The sequence below is a fragment of the Cupressus sempervirens genome, chromosome 6, assembly GCF_028749045.1.
Source record: "Cupressus sempervirens isolate cs-2001-9-10 chromosome 6, ASM2874904v1, whole genome shotgun sequence".
Classification (NCBI taxonomy): Eukaryota; Viridiplantae; Streptophyta; class Pinopsida; order Cupressales; family Cupressaceae; genus Cupressus; species Cupressus sempervirens.
Window position 1 is genome coordinate 250,116,428 of NC_143123.1, and position 15,107 is coordinate 250,131,534.

Sequence of the window (15,107 nt, forward strand, 5' to 3'; positions counted from 1 at the left end):
AGAGAGAAGAAAATACAATAATGCATTAATTGGTGTTCTTGGTTTTTCTACTAATCATTCTTTTCAGGAACACTCATTGGTTTCAGTGGTTCTTTCATTCTTGGCACCTCCTGTTGTGCACTCTTATAGCTCTACTCCTGTTCGGTGTGGTCCTTACATCTTTGATCACCCATAGTCTGAGATTCCTATTCAGTTGAGGTGTTTTTAGTGGAATGTGCTACTTCCTATATGATCTATACTAGTTCTGTTGATGTCAATTGCAGTCACTCTCCTAGTTTTCTGGTTGCTTCTAGTGGTCTTCTCTTTGTTACTTTCAGTCAGATGGTGGTCTTTTATGGTGTTGCAATGCCATTCTGGATGCCTTTCTTCATTCATTATTGATTGCTTCAGCACTTCTGGTGGCGACAATTGCTAAGTTACTCTATGTTCGCACCTTGGTCTCTCTACCCATGCATGTTGGTAAAACAATCGATTTTTTTTTTCCTTATTTTATCTCTTAACTTTATTTGTATTGCTTATTATATTTGATCATTATGCAACACCCTATCCTCTCCTTGTTTCCCATGGATGGTCAACCAGTAAGTTGGGGGGAGGACTGCCATCCTTTTATGTTCCATCCATCATCCTTAATAATCCCATCCTACTATCCATAATATCCATTGTATAATAGCCTTTTTTTTGTCTTTCTTCTCTCCTATTTCGCCCATTTAAACTTCTCTTATGCAAATTGAGATAAACTTCTCCTATATGTAACCCTTTGAAGTATGATGCTATAAAAAAAATTTTGAAAAAGAAAAAGAAAAGAGAAAAAAGAAACACCTAATGAAAAGTGGAAAGTGATATCCCGATTGAAGAAGAAACATAACAAAGCTTTTCATGTAAAGAAAAGAAAGGGATTTGTGTTCATCTATGAGTTATCATGGTTCAGGGTGGAGACAAAGCTAAAAATCATAAACCTGAAGTGCTTTTAGTTAAAACTAAAGAGCTCATGATCATAATGATTGCACGAGGACGTGCAATAAGCTAAGTTTGGGGGAATGATGAGAGCATTTTATGTCCCAAATTATACCATATTTTTTACCTTCATATAAGCCTTCACACTCATTTCAATCCCCATCTTCTATTCCATTTTCTCCTCTATGTTGCGTATGACCAAATATTTATGAGTAATATTTAATATAGTTATTATATAGAATATGTGAAAAAATAGATGAAATTGTATCTATCTAACAAATTATGGTTCTTCCTATTGTCCGCTATGCATCTTCCTATAGCTATTTCAGAAATACAAAGTTCCATCCACTTTGAAATGTATTGCTTGCTATTTCTTATTGGCATTCATTATTTCCTCAACAATTTAAAGCATTATTCCTTCCAAGAGTATTGACCAAGGAGTATGTTGGAAAGAACCTAATAGGAATAATTGACAACTAAAAATAAGGACAGTCAGTTTTGCATTTCCTTTTGTGAATAGATACGAATGAATCTCAAAAATCCAAGACATGGGTATTGTCCAGAACATGCCCAATTACAATACCACGAAAAGTTAGAGGCCATTTTCAAAATGTGATTTTTTTGGTTTACTATTATGGGTTTGGATTTCAATTTTCAAATTTTGTTCTATATTTTGCTACTATTACTAGCTTAACATAGAACTCCTCCAGCTTGGCTGAATTCATACATGGACAACAGAGAATCCAACTAAGCATTGTTGCTAAGGAGATGAGATAGTCTCATGTGAAAATAAGAACCACTAAACTCCAAACAAATTCAAATATTGTTGTAAATCATTTTTGGTTGAAGACAACATTGTTGTTGCAAAACATTGGATATTATGGCATGGGCATGATTATTGTTTCCTTAATAACAAACCTATTTTTATCCACCAAAGGAGTATGTGGGTATTAGCATTATAAGTTGTCTTCTATTTTATACTAATCATTTGTGAAGATATGAGCAGCAACAATATCTTCCATATATGTCCACCATTATAACAAACCAATTTCTGATTTGTAGGCTGAAAGCAAGTTTGTACATACCCTCATATTCCCTGGTTTTTAGCAAAATAAAATCATTTTGTTTGGTGCTATATTTGTAAGCTAAATACAAATAAATATATGTGCTATGTAATATCAGAAAATGGAAAAAAAACATTTTGATCAATAATATAAACATTGCATGATTGAAATTTCTTGAGGAAGAACCATTTGATTTTCATCACTTATCAAACTAAGGAGGAAGGGCCAACTCTAAAGAATGTTGGTGATTTCAATAGCTTACATTTGGTTTGTTTGAGTTTGTTAATAGAATAAGATTTTCCTTGATTTCAATAGTTAGTTTTCATAAATAGTTTTGCAGGCAGATTAATATCATAGCTGGGTAAGAAAGATTATCACGTTCTCAGTACAGATTTTTAATAATGACCAGCATATTCTAAATTTGCTATCATATTAAGAGATAAATCAATATAGAAAAATTAGATTCATATTAGTAAACTATTATATTAGATCAGTCATATGCCTGGTATTGGAATTGTTTCCTCTAGATTAGCTAGATTGGTGAATTATTACATTTGTTATTATTGTTATTTCTTAAAAGTTTATTTTTGTTTCTATTGTTCCTGTCTCCAGGAAGTGACAGTTCCTATCACCGGGATTTCTTTAGTTTCTCATGAATTCAATTTCATGTTTTGTAGCCACATCCATATCGCTCAATTCATAATTAACATCCCTTGATAGCATATTGCTCGGACACCTTTCACAAGCTTATGCTCTCGGATTGTCACATATAAACCAATCGAACTTCATTATAAATCAGCAATTCTTTATTATCATTTTCCCTAGTGTTGGCCTATCATAACCTGATTGGGTTATTGAAAATTTTATTTATTTTTTGGGGGGGGGTGTCAACTTTTTTGTACACCATCTTGGTGTACTTACCCAATTACCACCCCTATAAATGGAAAGATTAGAGAGAAAAAGAAAAAAAGCTAAATGAAAATGGATGTAGACAAACCTAAAGAACATAATTGATCTAACCTAAGATGAAAAGAAAGACCAAAAAACCAGACCTAAACTAAAATAGAGAAAGATTACATACCAGATTGCCTATCAAACCTGAACTCTTTATAGCTATGATTCTCATAATAATGCTAGTATTAGATACTATGTTTAAGATAAAGTCATTTTAGATTTGTGTTTTCTGCAAACTAAACTAAAATTAGAATTCAGAGCACTTTATACAAAGAAAATTAAACCCATAAGAAAGAGAGGCAACATAACAAAAGCATAATCTGTTTATATTGCTGATAATTTCAATACATAAGTATCTATATTATAGGGAAGATTACTGCTAACTATTAAAAAAAATGATGATACATTAAGATGCCTATTAGAGGCACAAAAAAAACATTACATAAGGATAAACCCTAAATCTATAATAAGGCAATTCGACGAAGCCAAAATAAATAGGGAACCTCCAACCAAACTAAGTCTCCTCCTCTTTCTTCTAGCAAACCATTATGATATCCGTGGCTTTGTTCAAATCATCTACTTTAGACCCTAGTGGAAATATGAATGAAAATTCCTCTTGGTTGGATTTTATCATATTAGGCAGTATAAATTCTAGATTATCAAGATCATCAAAAGAAGCTTCAAGCTCAATGTAGGCCTCAAACAACTAGAGAAACTGGGTTAGCCACTCCTTACTTTGGTCTACCACAATTTCCCTCTAGTGAAGCAAGAAATGAATACTAGCCTCCATTTTTAGCCAAGTTGAGAAAAATCAGATCTTATCCCAAATATACAAAGAAGGTCTCCTAGCAACACTAGCAAGCCTGTAGCTACCCAGAGGATTAGCCATATACACTTCAAGAAGCAGGATTTTGAGTTTCTAGTCTATACTAAGCACTGCTTCCTCCAAGCCTACTAACTAGGTAGGGTCAAAAACATCTTGACAGAGCTAAATGATCTCACCACTACCTATGTTTTCCCTAGCTAGACAACCTATAAAAGTACCAATTACAGACTTCTAGTGTGCAAGGTGTAATCATAGTTGAAAAAATTCTCGCCTGCGACCCAACTAATTGAAAACCTCGACAAATCATTTAGTGGGTTAAGGATCCTATTCCAATGTTTAGGCTTCACTAACCCCCTAAATGCCATAGTTTAGACCTCCAACAAATGAAATAGATAAATGTCAGACTCCATCTAAAATCTAAGGGAGACAAAGACAAGACAAAATGCAACAATATTTAGAGCTGAAGAGGTCCTTTAAATAACCTCCAACTTAGAAGAAGAGTCTAGAAATGCATACAAGGAAAGGCAAAATTACATTTCCCATGAGATCAAAACCTGGCGGTACATAGGCTTAACTACTCATAATTACTGTGTTACAAAATATTAAAGGTTAAAGTACTTCAAAGTTAGGGATTACCTAGAAATTATAATACTATATTTAATGAAAAGTGCTAAAGACAATTATATTATGAGATAGAGAGTTAGTTGATAAAAATGGATCACGCCATTTAATTAAAATGGAAACTAATCATCAAGATTGTAGGATAAAATCCTCACCTTCAACTCCTTTATTTGCTAACTTTTTTGCCTTTATGTTGCCTTCACAATATATATGTTGAAATTTGATATCTACAAATAGGTCAATTAAATTGAGAACATCTTCAAGTTTAGAATTCATCACCTAGTTCAGTGTTTGATGTTTCCTAACATCATTAATAATAATTTGAGAATCTCCTTCTATAATTAGTTTTGTAATCTTATTGTTTAGACTTAATTGTAATCCTTCTCAAAGGGCTTCTAATTCTACTATATTGTTTGAGGTAATTCCTAGAGGTTTGGATCGTTTGGCTATCCACACACCTATATCTAGTCTAATAATACATCCTATTTCTACTTTCCCTGGAGGATCTCTAGAAGCACCATCAAAATTCAGTTTCATCCATCCCATTGGAGGGGCTTCCTAGTTACAATTTTTCCTAGCTATTTGATCTTTCTTCTCATATATTAATGAGGGGTTAATGAGATGAGCCCATTCTTTTTCATTAATCCATCCCATTCAGAGAAAATCCCTTAAGTTTTTCTTGTTTTCCTTAGATAGCTATTCATAACTTCAGTAATGCTTGCTTCAACCTTATTTAAAAGGGATTGCATCCTGGGTTCTAAATTACTAAAAATGTGCCTATTTCTTTCTTTCCAAATTTCCCACATTAGTATTGTGGGAGATATATTCCAAAACTTGTCATAACACTTACCCTATGCTTAGAGGGCCACCCTAATAGGTGTCTATTTAAATCCTTGGGGAGAGGTGAAGACCACAAAAGTTTATGATGAAGCTAATGTCAACATTGTTGAGTGAATGGGCAATTATAGAGAAGGTTCTCAGATGTCTCTGAATTTTCTTTATAGAGACAACATCTAAACAGTCCTTCAAATCCCATTTTTGTGAATCTATCTACTGTTAGGATTATTTTTTGCATCACAACCCATAAGAAGATGCCTACCTTAGGTAGGCATGCTATATCCCAACATAACTTCATAGGCATGTTGAGGTTTTCCCATCTCTGAGAGTTAATAATTAGATTATATCCTAGCTTAACTTTGTATAATCCATCTTTGGAAGCTCCCCATATAAGTTTATTTGCCCCATTTTTATGTTTCACCTGTCGATCCTTGAGAATGTTTTCCATATTATGTTTATCTATAAGAGATATATCTACATTCTCCATGGTTTTCCAGGCCCATGTGTCAACCCCATTAACCTTTTTAAGATATTTATAATATGATACCTTTAGACCCCATAAATTGATAAGCTCAGTAATAGAATGGCATTGCTGGTTCACAGATCAAGAGCTGACATTTACTAACATCGGATAAAGAATGATTTGGTCAAAAGGATTTTTGCAAAGCTTATTTTTCCAAGATTTATTGTGCAAACAGCAATCTTTTTCTTGCAATATTAGCCTTCAATATGATATATAAAGATTTTAGGGCACTAAAATCATTATTGCAGAAAGATTAGTATCTGAAGAGAGTTATAAGAAGTGTTTTGCCAGTCAGGTGTAAAGATGGTATTCATGTTCAGTGCAGATTGTAAATGTTATGAACCAGAATATTATCAATGCAACAATCAGAACTTTTAACAAGAAAATATAAGAAAACTAGACAGATTTATCCCAGGAAAACCCTCCGGCTTGAGGGTAAAACACAGCCACACTCGAAAATAGATCCTTTTATTTAATGATCAAAACAAATTACGAACCAAGTCAGATGAATGACCTCTTCACATAGTTTGTAATCACACAACAGACATTGGAAGAATAAGAACAACTCTACAGTATAATGATCACACTTTAGTGAATCACCTGAATTACGCTCAAAGTCTACTACAGGATGATTACAAGAATAAGATGCTAATCTCTGAATCAATACACCAACACTGTATTCTCTAACCACAAAGAATGCTCTTTATGCTGAAAACAATCACTCTGCTTTTCAGAAATCACAATACATGCTGAATCATCATACAATCATACACTTGCATCAAAGAATATCTAAGACCAAGTCACTCAGGCAACACAATCACTACAATGAACTCATGCCAGTTATAAAGCTAAGCTGTTTCAAGTCTTTAGAAGAAATAAAGCAGTACGGACCACATACACCCATCAATAATAATGAAGCACAATAGCAAAATCATCCCACTTTCATTCTGAAGGAATAATATGCCATAACAATTCGTCACTGAATATAATAGAAAGCACGCTCAAATAGACTGTTGCCAGCAAACACATAACTCTCATATGAGCTTGAAGCACAATGAAGCTAGCAATGAATATGGACAGTGACAGTTATCACAGAGTGCCAATTCACTTTCAACCATCTGAGTCATCAATTGCATGGACTTCCCTAATGAAGAAATAGAAACAGTGGCAAATAATCTTGATCCATTTCAATATGAATTCTCATGGCACATGAATAATCTCAGATAATAATAAAGAAGCCACTCCATAAACAAATGTTGACACACATTATCTTGCAGAGATGATCAAAGAAGATGGGACATACACGATAATCTGTAGAAAATCATAATGATCTGCAGAAACAATATCACATGGAAACAACCATTGCAAGTATGAAAAGTGTCTCCTGAAGTTACAAACATTAACAGTATATGCAGAGAGGAAGCAAACGATAAGCCATGTCACCACTTATTCAAGTACAGCCAGAAAGGGTAAGACATGTAATAAAAATAGCAGTTGGAGCTGGTTTTGGTGGGAAAAACCATGTACATGATGGTCTGATATATAAATGGTTCTTCTCCCCAATTATTCAGACATCTAAATGAAGAGAATACGGTTTCCAAATTGGAAGGCAGCTTATGGTTGAATACAATTGGCCTGATGTGTCTAATGTGTTATATGAAATTGATGAGTGCTGTGAGACGGGATTGCTGTCTGCTTACTTTGGTTTCAACAAACAAGAAATGGAACACAAAATGAAGCATTCATGATCTATCTTCAAAAATCCTGTGGGAAAGATTGATTTGTCTTGTCTTATCAGCTTCATATATAGGTATCATGATCTGTTTTCACAAAATGGAACTAGAAAAGTCATTGATGTTAGTGTTGTGATTTGCTTATTCCAACACCACATGTATGATGTAATTTTATTTGCGGCAATAATATATAAGAGCTACCAACCCCTTGGTACCACTTATCTTAAATTAGAAAATCATTAGTTCTTTTAGCTTTTGTAAAGCACATATCAGCAATTTAGAAAATCCCAATGTACTTGATATCCTATGTTTGATAAACCGCTAGGAAGTCTCTAGATTTTCACAGGATGCTTCCAGGAGACACATAGACACACAAAAAACTTTATTTGAAACCTCCAAGAAAGGAATAGGTTTTCAATACCCAACATGAGCACAAAGGGTCAGGATAGTCTTCTTTCGTAACTATGTTTTGAGTCTATTTCAACTACCAGACAGCTTGTCGAACGAAGGGTAAGACACCCATGTACAAGTTATCATAAAGCACCCATTAGGGTTGGTCATCGGATTCAAATGCCAACAAATCACAGTTTAGCAGCTAGTAGGACTGTCGCATCAAAAATTGCACCCTATGTAATTCATCATTGCATGATTCTCCTAATGTAGCTGAAAAAAGAAAATTTTATGTCAGTCTCCAACATCCCTTCATCTGCTTGGTCACTTTCCCGTCTAGATTCTTGATCATGCAGCCTATTTGACTAAAGACGTGTGTGCTACGGGGACATCTGCATAGTGTGTATTCAACTTACACAAGTGGTTGAAATGTAACGCCTCTGGCTGCTGCCTATCGACATCGAGAATGTCGAAATCTCTTGAAACTTCATTCATTGGCTTCATTTGACCTTCTTGGACATTTTCACAGCTCTCTTGGCAATCACATAGCTTTTCCATGCTTTATTGTGCTTCTTCTTGAACTTGGGTCTTCCTCTTTGGGTTTTGGACAGCTCTTCACAATGTCTCACCATTCATAGCATTGTAGCTTCACCACCTTTGCTGTACTCTCACCTTTATTCCATTGAGCCCAGACTTTGTGTATTCAGAGGAGAGTTTCCTCGTCTCGTGCCATTTCATTTTTCTCTAGCATATCATATTCTCTTGCTCATACTCTTGTTATTTCATTTATTACCATTTGTTCATCGTCTTTTGGTTATCTATCACCAACTTTTCTATCTAGCTGTTGTAGATGTTAAAATAAGTACTTGACTGACACTAGGTCTCCAATGTTGATCCTTTACCTCGTAATACAGGGCCTAGTATCAATGTGAACAAGATCCCCTTGGAATGCAACTCACAAAATACTGGCGCTAATATTGGGCCTGATCAAGGGGTTGGAACTGATGGATCCTTTACTCCCCTGGATGGTGGAGGAAACCCACCTCAACCTCCCTTTCCTAATAATCTTGTTCTCAATACCATATTGCAAAATATGGGTCAATTGCAGAAACAACGTGCTAATATGTCAACTGCGACCTATCAGAGTTTCCTGACTCTGTATTATTGTTGCTATCTGCTCCCCATGCAAATTCTGATCAATCACTGCCACAAGGCACTGCAGCCCCAAAATTTGACAGGTTATGAAGTGATGAGGATCCACATCTCGACATCTATTCCTTTCTCAAACTGTGCAATGATTAACATAATTCACAGCATTACAGCTTAATCTATTATGTCGGTCACTTAAAGGAAGCACAATAGAAAGGTATAGCTCCCTTCTAGATTATTCTATTGGCAATCTCTGAAAATCCCCTATGCCCTGTCTAATGCAATCTCCAAAGGAAGTTCAACAGAAATATGCAGTCAGCATTGAGGGAAAATCTTTTCCTTGGACACATATCCTAGCTTCACGAATCTCAAAAACACTTCGATAAATTATCAGCACAGAATGGCCCAATTTCAATGTTCTTCTTGAGTGACTATGGGGGTGCATATTTCATGGGTGGGTCCTGGAAGATTAAGGCTGTGGGTAGTGTAATCACACTCCCATGGATGAGAAACTACTTTTCTACAAAACCACAACCAAATCAAGACTTTACCAAGTTAACCGAGTCGTATGTGAGTGTGTGGGGTGCTACAGATACGTTGTAACATTTTATTTTCTTGTCGACTCCTTTATGTTACTACAGCAATCCAAATTCCCATACACCTCTTCCACCATGACTAAGACGATGGTCATGCACTGCAGGCAATTTTTGGGGTTCAAATTCTTAATTAAGATTGTAAGACGACACCCATTGCAGTTACAGCAAAAGGAAAAGGGTGAAAAGCAGATAAAAGAAGTAAAAAGTATAGACAAAATTGAATATTGTATAACAATAAAATGACGGTTACATAGACACAAAAAAGCTGAGTTATACTGACCTATCGACAATTTTTTTTTTACATGACTTCAATTGAAGCAAATATTTTTGCCCACATATGGTTGGATGAGACAATCCTGTCAAATTCTTGAGATATATAATCTAACAAACTAGATGATTGTCATGTACACAGGCTTGTATGGAATCCCTATCTTTTTTGGAAGTTAAGATACTTGATGGCCCAGCCAAACAGCGAGGCAAAGCCAACAGGGAGGCACACAATCACTAATGCTGCAATTCCCAGAAAGTCATGTCTGATTCCAAAATAAGTTTCTATGAACTTCAACACCGCTAGCTTTCCATCTGCTGTCTCAAACTTTGTATCTACATCACCCAACTGAGATCCAACCAAACCATAAAGTGTCCAAGAAATAGGGGTGAGCCAGCAGTACCATCTCCACCACACAGGAATTTTCTGTTTCAAATAGAACAGGCTTGGTTGTATTATTAAACATCAGAAACTGCTTTAGATTTTTAACTATAATAAGTAAAAATTGCTTGAACCGAAAAAATAAATTGTTGTTCAAAGTTTTAAAGAGATAGGCTTACAGGCCGAGGAATCAGAAAGCCACAAAAGAGATTCCATGTAGAATAAAATGCAGATGAAACGATTGCTGCAACAGAGAAGTTTGGAGTCATGGCAACTATCACCATCCCAAAGAAGGTGAAGTATAGAAACGTGAAATACATGAAGAAGAGAAACCAAAAAAACTTGATTGCCGTCCACTCAAATGCGACCATGGAATAGACCAAGAGAGCATAAATTATGGACTGCATAAGCACATAGGGAAACTCTATTGCCACCTACACAAATAAACGAGACTATCATTTGGTTAAGTTGAGGTTGCATAGCAAACACAATATAATAAAATTATGTCAATATCTTTTACTGTACCTGTCCAAAGGCATAAGGGAATTCCGAGTACATCGCAGCGGTTCTTTCTCTATAGAATACGGTCCATTCGACATCAACCACAGGTTGCACACTTGATGAATTGCTTACTCCAATGAAAAGAACGGAAGAATAAAGTGCTCCCAAAATATTAAATAAATCTTGTTGATTGCCTCTGTCAAAATAAATAATAAACTATTTATAAGAACTTAAAAAAGAAATAAAGTTTCAAGAACGCCTTGGAGAGCTTTTAGAAATATTATATTTTAGTAGAATCAAAGATAGGACTTCCCATGGAAAATATTGTAGCGTAACTTAAAAATCTAATTTTTTTTTTTGTCAATGTAATTTGTTGGTATAACAGGTGACTGCTGTTTCGAAACATGTTCTAGTTTAGGGGGCAAACACTAAGAAATTGCTGGAAATTTGTAGAACTCAACTCAGGTGGGCTCTATTTGAGCAAAGCAAATCTTTTATACTAGTCAAGAGAAAAACCAACCTCTTTGTCCCGAGGTCCCAAATATCAGTGCAACCACTGTGCTAAAGAAAAACCTCACAACAACATAGTGTGGATTTCGCCAATAAGACATAGACTGCTTCAATAAGCATGCCATGCATTGAACCGTGAAAGACTGTGCATACTTTGTTGGAAAATTTAGATCCTTCGAGTCTGGAGCAGGGCTGCTTAGTTCTTTAATTAGGGATTGATTCAATCTGAAAAACAGAAAATGATGTTAACAATTACATGACAATTTTTCACTTTTTATGAGGACTTATTAGTTATATATGGGTGAGAAAAGTTCCTTCTAAAGGAACTTCCAAACATTATGTACATACTCATAGAGTGCAGATTGTCTGTATATATTCGTGAAGTCTACCCCAAGACTTTCCTCAGCAGATATAGAGGTTACTTCAAGCACCCAAGTTGCTGGATTATAGCCTTCTTTAATTGGTGGAACACCTTCAACAGCCTAATTAATCACACAAAAAATATAAATCATTACTCTTTCTGTTGGCAACAAACAGAAAGTGAACAAACACCAACAGTACCTCAAAATATTCAACAAGTTTATGAGAATGCTGACCCAATAGTCCTGCATAGATCACTTGGTCACCTCTTTTCATGAGCAGAAGCTGCAAGTCAGAAATCCAAACAAGTTAACATTAAGCATTGGTTAGCGTCTGTGAGGGCTTCCCTATTCCCAATTTGGAAGCGCAACAGTACTTAGCTTCTTTCATCCAAAATGACACAATTATATGACTCACAGTACTCAATTCACAGAAGTGTTTAAATTTACCTCATCAAAAGCTTCAAAAATATCAATGCTAGGTTGGTGGATAGTACAAACAACTGTACGACTCGTATCAACTGTGTTGCGTACAGTCCGCATGACTATAGCTGCAGCTCGAGCATCCAATCCCGAAGTTGGCTCATCCATGAAAATTATGGATGGGTTAGCAACAAGTTCCACTGCTATGGTAAGCCTTTTCCTTTGTTCTGTAGAAAGACCCGTTAGTCCAGGAAGCCCTACCAGAGCATTCCTTTGTGAAGTAAGCTCCAAAAGTTCCATCACTTCTTGTACAAACATCTGTAGTCATTAAAAGAGAAATCCCCAAGAAAAGCATTTAGTTTCATCACAGAAAGAGCACCTATTGAAAGTATATATGCAAAGAGTAGAGCTCAAAATCCCACCATTCTAGTTCTCTCATCAACATCTTGTGGAAGTCGAAGCCATGAAAAGTACTCGAGTGATTCATATACTGTGAGATTAGGAGAGTGAATATTGTTTTGTTCACAGTATCCTGAGATGCGGGCGAACGTTTCTTGTTTTTTAGGGTACCCAGATATGCGTATATTTCCTTCAATGTATCCTCCTGTTTTTCTTCCTGCCAAGACATCCATCAATGTGGTTTTTCCAGCTCCACTAACTCCAACCAAGGCTGTAAGCATCCCTGGCCTGAAGGATCCACTTATGTTGGAAAGGAGTTGTAACCTGTATTGATCCACACCTTCATTTTTCATCTCCTAACGCAGTACCATCGATTAAGTCCATCATAATTAAATTTGATAAAAGCTAGGAATGTCAAAATTATCGCCAATTAATTAAATTTGATCAACCAAAGTCTAACTACACTCACCTGTGGCATGTCAACATAGTAGTTGATGTTTTCAAAAGCAATTGATAATGGTTGGAAAGGAAGGACCATTCCTTTTTTCTGAAATACCGAGTGTTGAATATCAGTCACTTCTCTATCATGGCTTGAAGTTAGACTTTCTCTTCTCTCTGACAAATCTGCATGGCCTGAAAGATATTCTACATTCTGTGAATGAACAATTCTAACTTTTTCATATCATAACAGTTGAAATTATAAGTAGTGTTTATGATCGTGGAGTTTCAACATGTTACAATCTCTTTGATCTATTTGTCAATCAATTTCTAGAAATTTTATTTGAGAAACTGAAAATTTTCAAGTTTTCATCCACAAATTAACACATGTTCATTGGCCTCTCTCTAATACTTTTTAGTTACAATGTTCTCTCATACGAGGCGCACAATTTATATTTTAACATTCAACCACCTTCAATTGCTACGTTTGGAATCGATAATCGCATTTTCAACATGAAATATATGTTTCTTTCGAAGTGTTGAATAAGACATTCGTATCTTTTCCAGTGGTAGGTTAACACATCCATAAGTACGCAAAAGGCTTACAAGAAAGCTCTAGCTTATCTTGTTACCTTTCTAAATTTTAATTTTAAGTCTGTCTAAAATGAGGAACTTGTTTTTTAGCAGACTGGAACTTCACACGCAGTAAAGATTTTGAGTGGAGATCATGACATACCTCTGGATTTTACCACCGATGTCAAATCAACAGACTTAAGTTGTTCTCCATGGTTGCTTTCTCCAGTTCTGTTTACCTATTTCTCTTCAATAATATCCTCAGATAGTACAGCTTGTGATTTGCTCAACGCTGTTTATTAATAAGATTCTGTTAGAGCCCGCTGTAGATGTAAATTAAAAGGGAAATAAGAAAAAGATAATTAAATCTTAACAAAATCCAAGACTCACGATTGAGGTATGCTAGAGCCAAGGTAAATAAAATATTAAAGATTATACAGAACCCAATTAGTGCTCCAACACCAATCCAATATAATCTAGCTTCGGCAATTAATCCACGAGCTTCTATTATTTCATGTCCCAATGTCTTGTTTGAGGTAGTACTGCTTGGCTACATACAAGTAATATATATGAGATGAAATAAAATGTTTAGTATGATTGTCCACTCTTGATATACAATGATCCTTTTAAATAAAGGCAAATTCACTTACTTTGTTCCATCTGGGAGCTAGAAATTTATTGACAGCAAGGGCATTTTGGCTATAAGACAATGGAGAACACCAATATGCCCAAATCCAACAGCTGGGTACGTCGACTGTTTCAACATAATAAATCCTCATTTCAAAATTTGCTATCATAACTAAAATGTTCATGAAAGTTATTTCCTTCAATGTAAATAATAAGGTTTGTAGAAATCAGGAGACTATATACCCCGAGAAACGACAAATCCTCCAAGGAGGAACACGACAAGATTAGCAAATGCTCCAAAAGTTTGTGAGACGATCATGTTTCGACCCAATGATCCCACGAACTTGAAAAGTCCCATTCCCATTTGATGCAACCAAAAGAGGAGAAAGACTTTCTTAAAGCATCTGCAAACAAAAGAAAGGATCTCTCAAAATGAGCACAGCCTGTTGCAATGCTTCTTTGATTATTATTTTGTCCCATACATAGCAAAGTATATCGGTTAGATTATACACTACAAAGTATACTGGTCAAATTTTTGACATCTAAGGCCATTTGTCACAAAGGAAAAGTAACATTAGATAAGCTTAACGCATCAGCACGTTATAAAATGTGGCTTCTTTAGAATATGATTTGATCAGCATTTCTAGAAATGATTGTTTGCGAACTAGTTTACAGGATATCTAGCACAAGTAAAGAGTCGTATACTAGATCTATTTATCATTGTAAAACAATGTTGAAAATACTAGATAATGTGCAGCCAACTTTCAATATTTTATCTAGAACGAAGAGTGTTTGCATTATGGGTCGAAATGAATCATTTAGCATTCATTGCTTATTAATTTTGTGAAAGAAGAAAGAAATTAAATTTCATCTATTAATTAGAGAATTTTCTTACGAGAAGGGGTTGTTGTCTTGATTTCACACCAGGAATGTAGTTTGAAGTGTAAGCAAACTCATGATTTGAGAGTAGTTATTGTTGTA

At 35.2% G+C, this 15,107-nt stretch overlaps 1 pseudogene across 1 annotated transcript in view; it reads right to left on the reverse strand.

Moving 5' to 3' along the window:
• Positions 1 to 9,855: 9,855 nt before the first annotated feature.
• LOC149552184 (ABC transporter G family member 35-like) overlaps positions 9,856 to 15,107 on the reverse strand; it is a 52,908-nt pseudogene continuing 47,656 nt past the window's right edge. The window contains exons 11-23 of the transcript XR_016352874.1: positions 14,370 to 14,530; positions 14,150 to 14,253; positions 13,890 to 14,049; positions 13,663 to 13,791; positions 12,958 to 13,121; positions 12,512 to 12,844; positions 12,117 to 12,407; positions 11,869 to 11,952; positions 11,656 to 11,789; positions 11,318 to 11,532; positions 10,822 to 10,993; positions 10,476 to 10,730; positions 9,856 to 10,341 (exon numbers count right to left, since the gene is read on the reverse strand). The product of XR_016352874.1 is annotated as an ABC transporter G family member 35-like (transcript). The remainder of the gene's footprint in view (positions 10,342 to 10,475; positions 10,731 to 10,821; positions 10,994 to 11,317; positions 11,533 to 11,655; positions 11,790 to 11,868; positions 11,953 to 12,116; positions 12,408 to 12,511; positions 12,845 to 12,957; positions 13,122 to 13,662; positions 13,792 to 13,889; positions 14,050 to 14,149; positions 14,254 to 14,369; positions 14,531 to 15,107) is intronic.